The sequence below is a fragment of the Macadamia integrifolia genome, chromosome 2 (genome assembly GCF_013358625.1).
Source record: "Macadamia integrifolia cultivar HAES 741 chromosome 2, SCU_Mint_v3, whole genome shotgun sequence".
NCBI classification, from domain to species: Eukaryota; Viridiplantae; Streptophyta; class Magnoliopsida; order Proteales; family Proteaceae; genus Macadamia; species Macadamia integrifolia.
The window spans coordinates 23,111,321-23,121,586 of NC_056558.1; the positions used below are offsets into that span (position 1 = coordinate 23,111,321).

A 10,266-nucleotide genomic window follows, 5' to 3' on the forward strand; every position below is an offset into this window, starting at 1 on the left:
AGCATGTGCCTTGGATATAAGTTACAGTTGGGATGAGCACATTTCCCTTATTGAGTTCTCCTACAACAATAGTTATCAGGCAACCATTGGAATGTCCCCATTTGAAGCACAATATGGAAGGAAGTGCCAAACTCCATTCTATTGGGACGAGGTTGGTGAGCGACATATTCGGGGTCCAGACTTGATACAGGCTACTAGTGAGAAGGTAGGTGTGATCAGAGAAAGAATTAAAGTAGCTCAGTCCAGATAGAAGAGCTATGCAGATGTCAAGAGGAAGCACTTGGAATTTGGAATTGGAGACAAAGTCTTCTTGTGAATCTCCCCAGTTAAAGGGGTAATGCGGTTCGGCAAGAAGGGAAAGTTGAGTCGGAGGTTTATAGGGTCGTACAATGTACTAAAGAGGATCGGACTGGTAGCTTACAGGATAGCTCTACCACCAGAGTTAGAGGGTACACATAATGTCTTCCATATGTCCATGTTAAGGAAGTACATTCCTGACCCCACTCAGGTCTTGACTTACATACCCGGTGAGTTTGATGAGGACCTTGGTTACACCCTTGCCCTGACCCAGTTTAATTTGAACTATTGTGATAGGTCTCGGACTGGAGGTGGGAAATAACACCAAATTTTGGCTCGCAACTGCCCACTACCGAAGGGGGAGAGATGAGCCCACATATTTCTGCATCGTTTGTCAGCCAAACTGGAGGGGATTCAGACTTTTCGACCCCAGACAGTAAGTGACCCGACATCCAACATGCACCAAAATTATCGAAAGACCATGAACACAGCCTAGGGAAACTACCCGTGTGAGACCAGCTGTTGGACAAATCTTACCTTTTTTATTTAAAATTGGCAGGTCCGTCAAAATATTGGCAGACCCGTCACAAAAGTTTCCTTAAAAATCTATTTTTGGTAAATTTCCTTTTTTGTAGGCAAATGGGGGGCTCATGGGCAGACCTGGTAGGCCCGTGAGGGTCCTTGAGGGTCCATGGGAGGATCCGCCAAGCTGACCAAAAAATGGTGGGCTTGGAACAAATTGGGTCCAAATCGGGTCGATTGTTACCCCATTTCGGCTTCTAAAAGTGATTTTGAGAGATTCGGTGGTCTAATTTTTGCGTGCGATATATCATTGGAATCATCTTTCAGAGCATTATCTAATAGTGTGGGTTTTGAGCCCCTTATTCGCTCAAAAAATCAAAGCCAGCAAAGACGGGACTTCTGCCCTTTTACCAGCTGGGGGTTTTTTTGACAATCCTAATTCATGCCATTTTCGCGCCATTGGAGAGTATTTAGAATCAATTTTTCAAATTGTAAAATTGGCCCAGGGCTAGATTAGGGTTTTGGGTTGTATCAGGGTCACTACTGAATTCAAGATTGAATTAGGGTTTAAGGTCAGTGTCGGGTTCAGGATAGATTAGGGTCAAGAGTGGATTTTTGAGTCACAACCATCAACTGGATTGTCACCAAAGGCCTACATGTAGAGCACTGCTCCCTAAACCTGGTTTATTGACCTATTGGTTTGGTTTAGTCATGTAGGAATTGAACCGGCAAGGGTTAATACGGTGCCCTACGGTGTATGACAGCAAGGGTGACATCAAATGCAGGGTGGTCGGACAAAATTGAGCCAGTACCGAATGTGGTTCGCATGCCTAAGCCATGCCCTTGCACATATTATAAGGTTATGTACAAGTAGGGAAGGTATGTTCCAGTATATGATGATGAGAACTTGGTTCGCAACAAGTGGCGGGAGTGAAATATGCGTTGAGAACCCATTTCCCATCGAAATCTAGCAAGGTTGGCCATGTTCTAGCCAACAGGTGGGTGGTCACTGGTGTGTGCAACTGTTACACCGGTGCCCTGACCCTATCTAATTTAAACTATTGTGATAGGTCTCAGACTGGAGGTGGGAAGTACCACTGGATTTTGGATCGCAGCTGCTGATGAGCACATTTATGTGTGAAATCTAGGGTAGTAAAACATGCATTTTACATATTTAGAATGGAGCTACCTTGGGTTTTACTCTCTTTTTGCAGGTTTTATATTTTCAAGGCCTTAAGGATTATCGGGCGCTATATCTTCAATTTTACACGTAAAGAGGTCTTATTTCTTTCCATGGTTGCGAAGAGGACGAAATTCTGAGCAAGATGGACGTGTTCAATTAAAAGTACACATTCGTTTGGTCACCCGTACAAATGATTATTCTTTTTCGGGTCAGAAAAAGAATAATGGATCAGAACTGAACCGAGATGCAGAACCAGCCCGTTTGCAATTGTCCCAGAGGTACAAGGAATACTCCAAATGCCAACAAGGATCGATGGACCACATCCTTAAGTGATTAAAGATTTGTTTTTGGTAACAACAACTACCTAGCTTAGTTGGTGAGCTATGGTGTACAAAATTCCCTTGCTCACCAAGAGGTCTCAAGTTCGAATCTCATGGTTGTTTTTTTTAGAGAATTTGTTGAAGATTTCCTGCTTTTCACTCACTTAAAGCACTAAGGGCATGGAGGGGATTTCCACATCAAATTAGAAGCAAGCAAAATCGTGGAAGCAAGTTGCACAAGAGAAGAAAAAAAAAAGGAAAGGAAAATCGTGGAAGCAAGAAGAGAAGAAAAAAAAAAGGAAAGAAAAAAAAGGGAGAACCAAAGATTGTCCAAATCTTCTCTCTCCTCCACATCATCACCAAAGATTGTCCAAATCACACAAAGGAAGAAAAAAAATCGTCCCTAGGAGAGAGAAAAAAAGAAGAAAAATAAATTAGAAAAAAAAAGGAAAGAAAATAAGCAAAAAATTATAGGAAATTTCTCAAAATTTATTTCTCTCTTCTCTCTCCTCCATCTTAGCACTTTTGGACTCAAAAGATCTCACAATCAATTGTGGGTTTCTCTCTTTTAGGAAAGAGAAAATTGTTACCCTACCTCTCCATTCCCTATAAATACAACTCATGTAAGAGGAGGAGACACAATTTATTCTTCTTCTAGTTTTTTTAGTTGCTCTCTCTCTCCCTCTCTCTCTCTTTAGTTCTAGTTCTTCTCTATTTTTGCTTTAATCACTTTTGTAATAGTTTTTTTTTGTCAATTAATGCAAGCATTTTTTTATTTTTATTCAGCCTTTTTATGTTTATGATTTTTTTCAATTGGGTTGTAATTTTTTAAGTTATAGTTCTAGGCTTAGATCTAGGTGACAAGATCACGAGCCGTGGAGCAATTTTTTTTCAAGTTCAAGCATTGATTCAAGTAAGTAGGCTCCTTCAGTAGTCTTCTCTCCCCCCTCTCATTTCCTCTTCTGACTACCCTTTCTTTCTTAATTTAGGATTTTTATTTTCAGTCGTTACATTATTGCTATCCCTTTCCCCCAAGGTTCATGGCTAGTGTATGTGTTGGCTTTGCCCCTCCTAGCCATAGAACCATCAATTTATTGCTTTTATTTTAATTGTCTCCCTTTCCCTAAAGCCAAGTAGAGAAACCCTTGTAAGAGTGACTCTCTGGTCAAGTAGGGAAGCTCATATTATGATGCATCCCTCGGGCTAAGTAGAGAAACCTACTTGTGAGTCTCTCTCTAGCTTTATCCCCTTTCTTTTACTTTATTTTTATTTCAGCTTTTATTTTTTCCTTTATTATTATTATTTTTTAATTGCATGGGTTGTTTATTTTCAGTTATTTATTTATTTAATTTTAATTGCGTGGCTTGCGTCTTTAAATTCTTAGATGACGAATGGTTAGGACGTTATTTTTAGGACGGTAATTAGAATTAGATCACAACCATTAATCAGTTCACTTTCGCATTATTAAAAGAAATAAAAAATAAAGTGGCTGCTCTCCCTGTGTTCGACCCGTAGCTACACTGATCCGTACGCTTGCGGTTACATTTTAAATCTCAAACAAGTTTTTGGCGCCGTTGCCGGGGAGACAGTTCCATGTTATTTTTCACTTTCTTTTGGTAAATCGGAGTGCTTTGTTTGCTTTGTTTTATATTTTTCCTTTTCTTTTATTGAATTCCTGAGAAGAACAACTTGCAATAATAGTTGTATCAGTGGAGGTCGCCATGCCTCACAGTATGATAAAGACAGGTTTCGCCCTGTAGCAGTACCTCAGGAATTGACCTGAGCAACCCCAGATCCCTGCCGGTAAGCTCCCAAAAAACCAAAAAAATTCAAAAAAATCAAAAAAAATCAAAAAAATCAATCAAAAAAATAAAAAAAAAGAGTTTTGCTATCCATTCTTTTGTGCTTGTCTTACTTTAGTTGCGGGTAGTTTTCTGTTGCATGAGTGTTAGGTGGGTACGTAATACTAAGAATCGGTTAGAAAGAAGAGATCCAACAAGTAGTGACCCTATACGTTTGCTCTCTTTAAAACCCTTCAATATGGGAGACCAACAGCAAAACCCTTCACCTAAATCTCTGAAAGATAGGTTCTACCCTGCTAGAACAGCCCAACCTTCCTGCATAGTTCTACCACAAGCCCAGGGCAATAATTTTGAACTCAAATCTCAATACATCACTATGTTGCCCCACTTCCATGGGTTGACCTCTGAGGATGCATACCTATTTCTAAGGGAATTTGAAGAGGTATGTGTTCTAATTAAGATCCAACAGCTTTCTGATGATGCTGTTAAGCTTAGGTTTATCACTTTTGCATTGAAAGACCAAGCTAAGAAGTGGTTGTATGGGTTACCCACAAATTCCATAACCTCATGGGAACAGTTCACAGTTGTCTTCCTTAAGAAGTTTTTCCCAACTCACAAGACCAATAAGCTTAGAAGTGATATCCTTCAGTTTAGGCAAAAGCCTAGTGAGTCATTTTCCAAACTTATGGAGAGATTCAAGGATCTACTCCAAGAATGCCCTCACCATGGCCTAGACCTATGGCATTTATGTCAAATAATTTATGAGGGTATTGATTACCCAACTAAACAAATGATAGAGTCTATGTGCCCTGAGGGATTCACATCCTTTACAGATGAAGGAAAGGCATGGGAATTCTTACTTGACTTAGCTGACAAAACCCGTGAGTGGGAATCAACCCAAGAGAGTGAAAGAACCATAGGAGGAAAAGGATATTTTGTGGATGGGATAGTAGCCAAGGAAGCCCATTTGGATAGCCTAATCAAGAGGATTGAGGCTATTGTTCCTAGAGAGCCATCATCAGTCAATTTGGTTAAGATTTGTGCTTGGTGCCAATCCCCTGGACATGTCATAGAAGAATGCCCCAACACCTCTGGGGGCACTTCTAATGATAGTGTTAATGCCTTATACCAGAATAATCCATATAGTAACACCTACAATCCAGGATGGAGAAATCACCCAAATTTCTCTTGGAATCAGGGCAACCAAGCAGGACCTTCCAATTTCTATAATCAAGGTCAACCTGGACCCCAAAGGCCTCCCTTTGCACAACAATCTTTTTCCCAAAATACTTTTCCTAGGTCAAATGTAGGACCTCAGGCGAGTTTTCCTAGGGCCCCTCTTCTATCATCTTATCAGCAACCCCCTGGGTTTACCAACACTGGAGAGGCAAGTAGAATAAGTGACTTGGAAAAAAATATGGCCCTCCTCATGACAAGCCATCAAAATCTTACGAGAGAACTTACCCAAGTTGTCTCAATTATGCGTGAGAGGGAGAAGGGAACTTTACCCAGTCAACCAGAGCCTAACCCTAGGCATCATCAGCCTGTTAGTTTACAAGGACCAACTAATGCACCACTGAATATAGTACAAGGTCAGACTCAACAAGGGCCCTCTAACCAATGTAATGTTGTTTATGCCCTTAGGAGTGGTAGAGAGTACCTACAGAGCGTTCCTAAATCTTCCCCATCTATTACTCCTGTTAACTCTTCTTCAGTTGAGGACACAAGTGTGCCTCTTGTTCCAGGTTCGTCTGATGAACCTAAAGATTTTTCTGAAACTAAAGATGATTTGGTTGAGGAAACCAAAAATGATTCTTCTGAACAGGGGCAAATCCCTAACAGTCCTTATGTTCATCCTGTCCCATTTCCTAATCGCTTGGTAAACAAAAAGAAGACTGCTTCCATGGATAAAATTTTAGAAGTCTTCAAAAAGGTAGAAGTGAACATCCCTCTTTTGGATGCCATATCCCAGATCCCCGCCTATGCAAAGGTACTGAAAGATTTGTGTACTCACAAACGTATCACTAGTGTGCCCAAAAAGGCGTTCTTGGCAGGTAACATTAGTTCAATAATTACTCAGCCCATAGCAGCCAAGTATAAGGATCCAGGGAGCCCTACCATATCTTGTGTCATAGGCAACACCTATATTGAGCATGCCTTACTTGACCTTGGCGCAAGTGTGAATCTTTTACCTTACCATGTGTACAAGCAACTAGGATTGGGAGAATTGAAAGCCACTGGAACTACTCTTCAGTTGGCAGATAGGTCTGTTAAGATTCCTAAAGGGATGGTTGAGGATGTCTTACTAAAGGTGGGGGAATTTATTTTCCCTGTTGATTTCATTGTGTTAGATACTAAGCCCTTCTCAACCAAGGATGAGATCCCAATAATTCTAGGAAGACCATTCTTGGCTACCAGTAATGCATTAATCAATTGCCGGAATGGTTTCCTAAGATTATCTTTTGGTAACCAAACTGTTGAGTTTAACATGTTTAGGATTGGCAAGCAACCACATATGGAAGAAGAGATCAATATGCTTGAGGATTTTTTTGATTTTTCTGATGATTTAGTTACCAACTTTGATATTGATTTTGATTCAGAATTCCAAGAGTGTATGGATGAGTTGGATGATGATAGTGAAAATTTCTTTTCTGAAGTCTTGAGTCTTCACACACTTGTGGAGCCCTTAGGACCCCTTTCCAATTCCATTCCCAAACCTTCCATAGTTGAGCCCCCTAAGCTAGATCTTAAAGAGTTGCCATCTAATTTGAGATATGCTTTCCTAGGGCCTGACCAGACTCTTCCTGTAATAATTTCTTCAAATTTGACTTCTAGCCAGGAAGAGGAGTTACTTAAAGTGTTAAAAGATAATAAGGAAGCCCTAGGTTGGACCATGGCTGATATCAAGGGTATAAGCCCTTCTATTGTGCAACATCATATACATCTTATGGAGGATTCCAAACCATCCACGGAACCCCAAAGAAGAGCTAACCCAGTGATGATGGAAGCCATTAAGAAAGAGATCCTAAAGTGCTTGGATCATGGAATAATTTATCCTATTTCTGACAGCCAATGGGTAAGCCCAGTTCACGTAGTGCCTAAGAAGTCTGGTGTGACTGTAGTTCCTAATGCCAATAATGAGTTGATCCCTACCCGTGTCCAAACAGGATGGCGTGTGTGCATTGACTACAGGAAGTTAAATGCGGCAACCTGGAAGGACCACTTCCCATTGCCATTCATTGACCAGATGTTAGAGAGGTTAGCTGGACATGAATACTATTGCTTTCTTGATGGATATTCTGGCTATAACCAAATCCCAATTGCTTTAGAGGACCAACATAAGACCACTTTTACATGCCCATATGGAACATTTGCTTACAGGCGTATGCCCTTTGGGCTTTGCAATGCCCCTGCTACGTTCCAACGATGCATGATGAGCATTTTTTCTGACATGGTCGAAAATTTCTTAGAAGTATTTATGGATGACTTTTCAATTCATGGGAATTCCTATTCTGAATGTCTTCATCATCTTTCCCTAGTTTTGAAAAGGTGCATATCTAAGAATTTGGTTTTGAATTGGGAGAAATGCCATTTTATGGTTAAATCTGGTATTGTTTTAGGCCATGTAATATCCAAGGAGGGAATTAAGGTAGATAGAGCCAAAGTGGATTTAATTGACAATTTACCACCTCCTCAATCTGTTAAGGATGTTCGGTCTTTTCTAGGGCATGCAGGCTTCTATAGAAGGTTTATTAAGAACTTTAGTCAGTTAGCCCGACCTCTCACCTCATTACTTGCCAAAGATCAGACTTTTGAGTTTTCCAAAGAGTGCCTAGAATCCTTCAAGCAACTTAAGAAGGAGTTGACCAATGCACCCATTGTTCAACCACCTGTTTGGACTGAACCTTTTGAACTGATGTGTGATGCTTCGGATTTTGCCATAGGAGCAGTTTTAGGTCAAAGGATTAATAAGTTGCCCACTGTCATTTACTATGCTAGTAGGACCTTAAATGATGCACAACTCAATTATACAACCACTGAAAAAGAATTTTTAGCTGTTGTGTTTGCATTAGAAAAGTTTCGGTCTTACTTAGTTGGTTCACATGTGGTGGTGTATACTGATCATTCTGCTCTCAGATAACTAGTTCAGAAGAAGGATGCCAAAGCCCGTCTCATTAGGTGGGTTTTACTTTTGCAAGAGTTTGATTTAGAAATTAGGGATAAGAAAGGAGTTGAAAACCTAGTTGCAGACCATTTATCCCGGCTTCCCAATTCCTTGACTATTGATTCTCTAGTCAACGAGAACTTTCCAGATGAACAATTATTTGCAATGTCCAGTGAACCATGGTTTGCTGACATTGTCAACTTCTTAGTTTCAGGTGTGACTCCGGATCACTAGTCCACCCAAGATAAGTATAGGTTTCATTCCCAAGTTAAGCATTTTTTCTGGGATGATCCTTATTTGTTTAAGATATGTCTGGATCAGATTATCCGACGATGTGTTCCTGATCATGAGCAACATTCGATTCTCTCTTTTTGTCAAGATCATACATGTGGTGGACACTTTGGACCTAAGAAGACTGCCACAAAGGTTCTCCAATGCGGATTTTATTGGCCCACTCTTTTTAAAGATGCTTTTGATTTTTGCAAGGCTTGCCCCGCCTGCCAGTCTTTTGGCCGTATCAATAAAAGGAACATGATGCCCCTCAACCCTATTTTGGTAGTTGAGATCTTTGATGTTTGGGGCATCGATTTTATGGGACCATTCCCTAATTCCTTTGGGAATTTGTACATACTTTTGGCCGTTGATTATGTTTCTAAATGGATAGAGGTCATACCTTGTAAATCTAATGACCACAAAGTGGTGGTCCAGTTTCTCAAAGAGAACATTTTTTTCCGCTTTGGTGCACCACGTGCAATAATTAGTGATAGGGGTACTCATTTTTGTAATCGACCTTTTGAGGCCTTAATGAAAAAGTATGGAGTCACTCATAAGTTATCTACCCCTTATCACCCCCAAACTAGTGGCCAAGTGGAGGTGTCTAATAGGCAGATCAAACAAATCTTGGAGAAAACTGTTAATCCCAACCGTAAGGATTGGTCCCTTAGGCTCATTGATGCCTTGTGGGTCCCATCGGACTGCATTCAAGACCGACCTTGGTCAGTCTCCCTACCGTTTGGTGTATGGAAAAGCTTGTCACTTACCAGTTGAGTTGGAGCATAAGGCCTTTTGGGCCATTAAGAAGCTTAACTTTGATTTGTCTGATGCGGGAATTCATCGTAGGCTCCAACTATCTGAGTTGGAGGAACTTAGGAATGATGCCTATGAAAGTTCTAAGATTTACAAGGAAAAGACCAAAGCTTTCCATGATAAACACATTCTGCGTAAATCTTTTACAATTGGTGATAAGGTCTTATTGTACAACTCTCGATTGCATCTTTTTCCTGGTAAGCTTAGATCCCGATGGGATGGCCCATTTATTGTTCATAATGTATATCCCCATGGGGCTGTGGAGATTTTGAATCCAGGAACAGGGGTAATTTCGAAGGTTAATGGTCAGCGTTTGAAACCGTTCCTCGAGTTTCCTACTACTAGTAGTGAAGAGGTCATGGATCTCCATGAACCTCTTTACACTGATGACTAATTTTTAATCAGGTATGACCCCCTTGCATTGTCTTTGCTTTTAATTTTTTTCCATGCATTGAGGACATTGCATGACTTAAGTGTGGGGGAGGGAAACCAGTTTTTGTTTTTTTTCTTTCACTTTGTTTTGTTTGTTTTTCTTTTTATTTTTGAGCTTGCTAAGGATGAAGTCCTACTTTGGCTTTTGGCTAATGATCAGACCATTCGGATGCTTGATGTATGAAAATAAAAGTTTTGATTAAGGTACCCATTTTGAACTTATAAAAAACCCTGTTGAGAAGAAAGAAACAAGCATGTGTCTTGAGATGGGACTTTCTTTTGAAAAATAAGAGACCCTTGTTTTATGGTGATGGACCATATGTAAGTTTGTGGGTTCCTTGTACTTTTGATTTGGAGTTGAGACCTTCTTTTTAATTTGGCATGGGTTGACAAATGCACAATTTTAAATGAAATGTGAAATGTGGTATAAAGAAGAATAAGAGTTGATTCCCTTGGAAC

At 40.3% G+C, this 10,266-nt stretch overlaps 1 non-coding gene across 1 annotated transcript; it reads right to left on the reverse strand.

Annotated features, from left to right (window-relative positions):
* Nucleotides 1-4,749: 4,749 nt before the first annotated feature.
* LOC122072421 lies at nucleotides 4,750-4,856 on the reverse strand. Its single transcript, XR_006138437.1, has one exon. It is a non-coding gene; the product is annotated as a small nucleolar RNA R71 (small nucleolar RNA).
* Nucleotides 4,857-10,266: the final 5,410 nt, after the last annotated feature.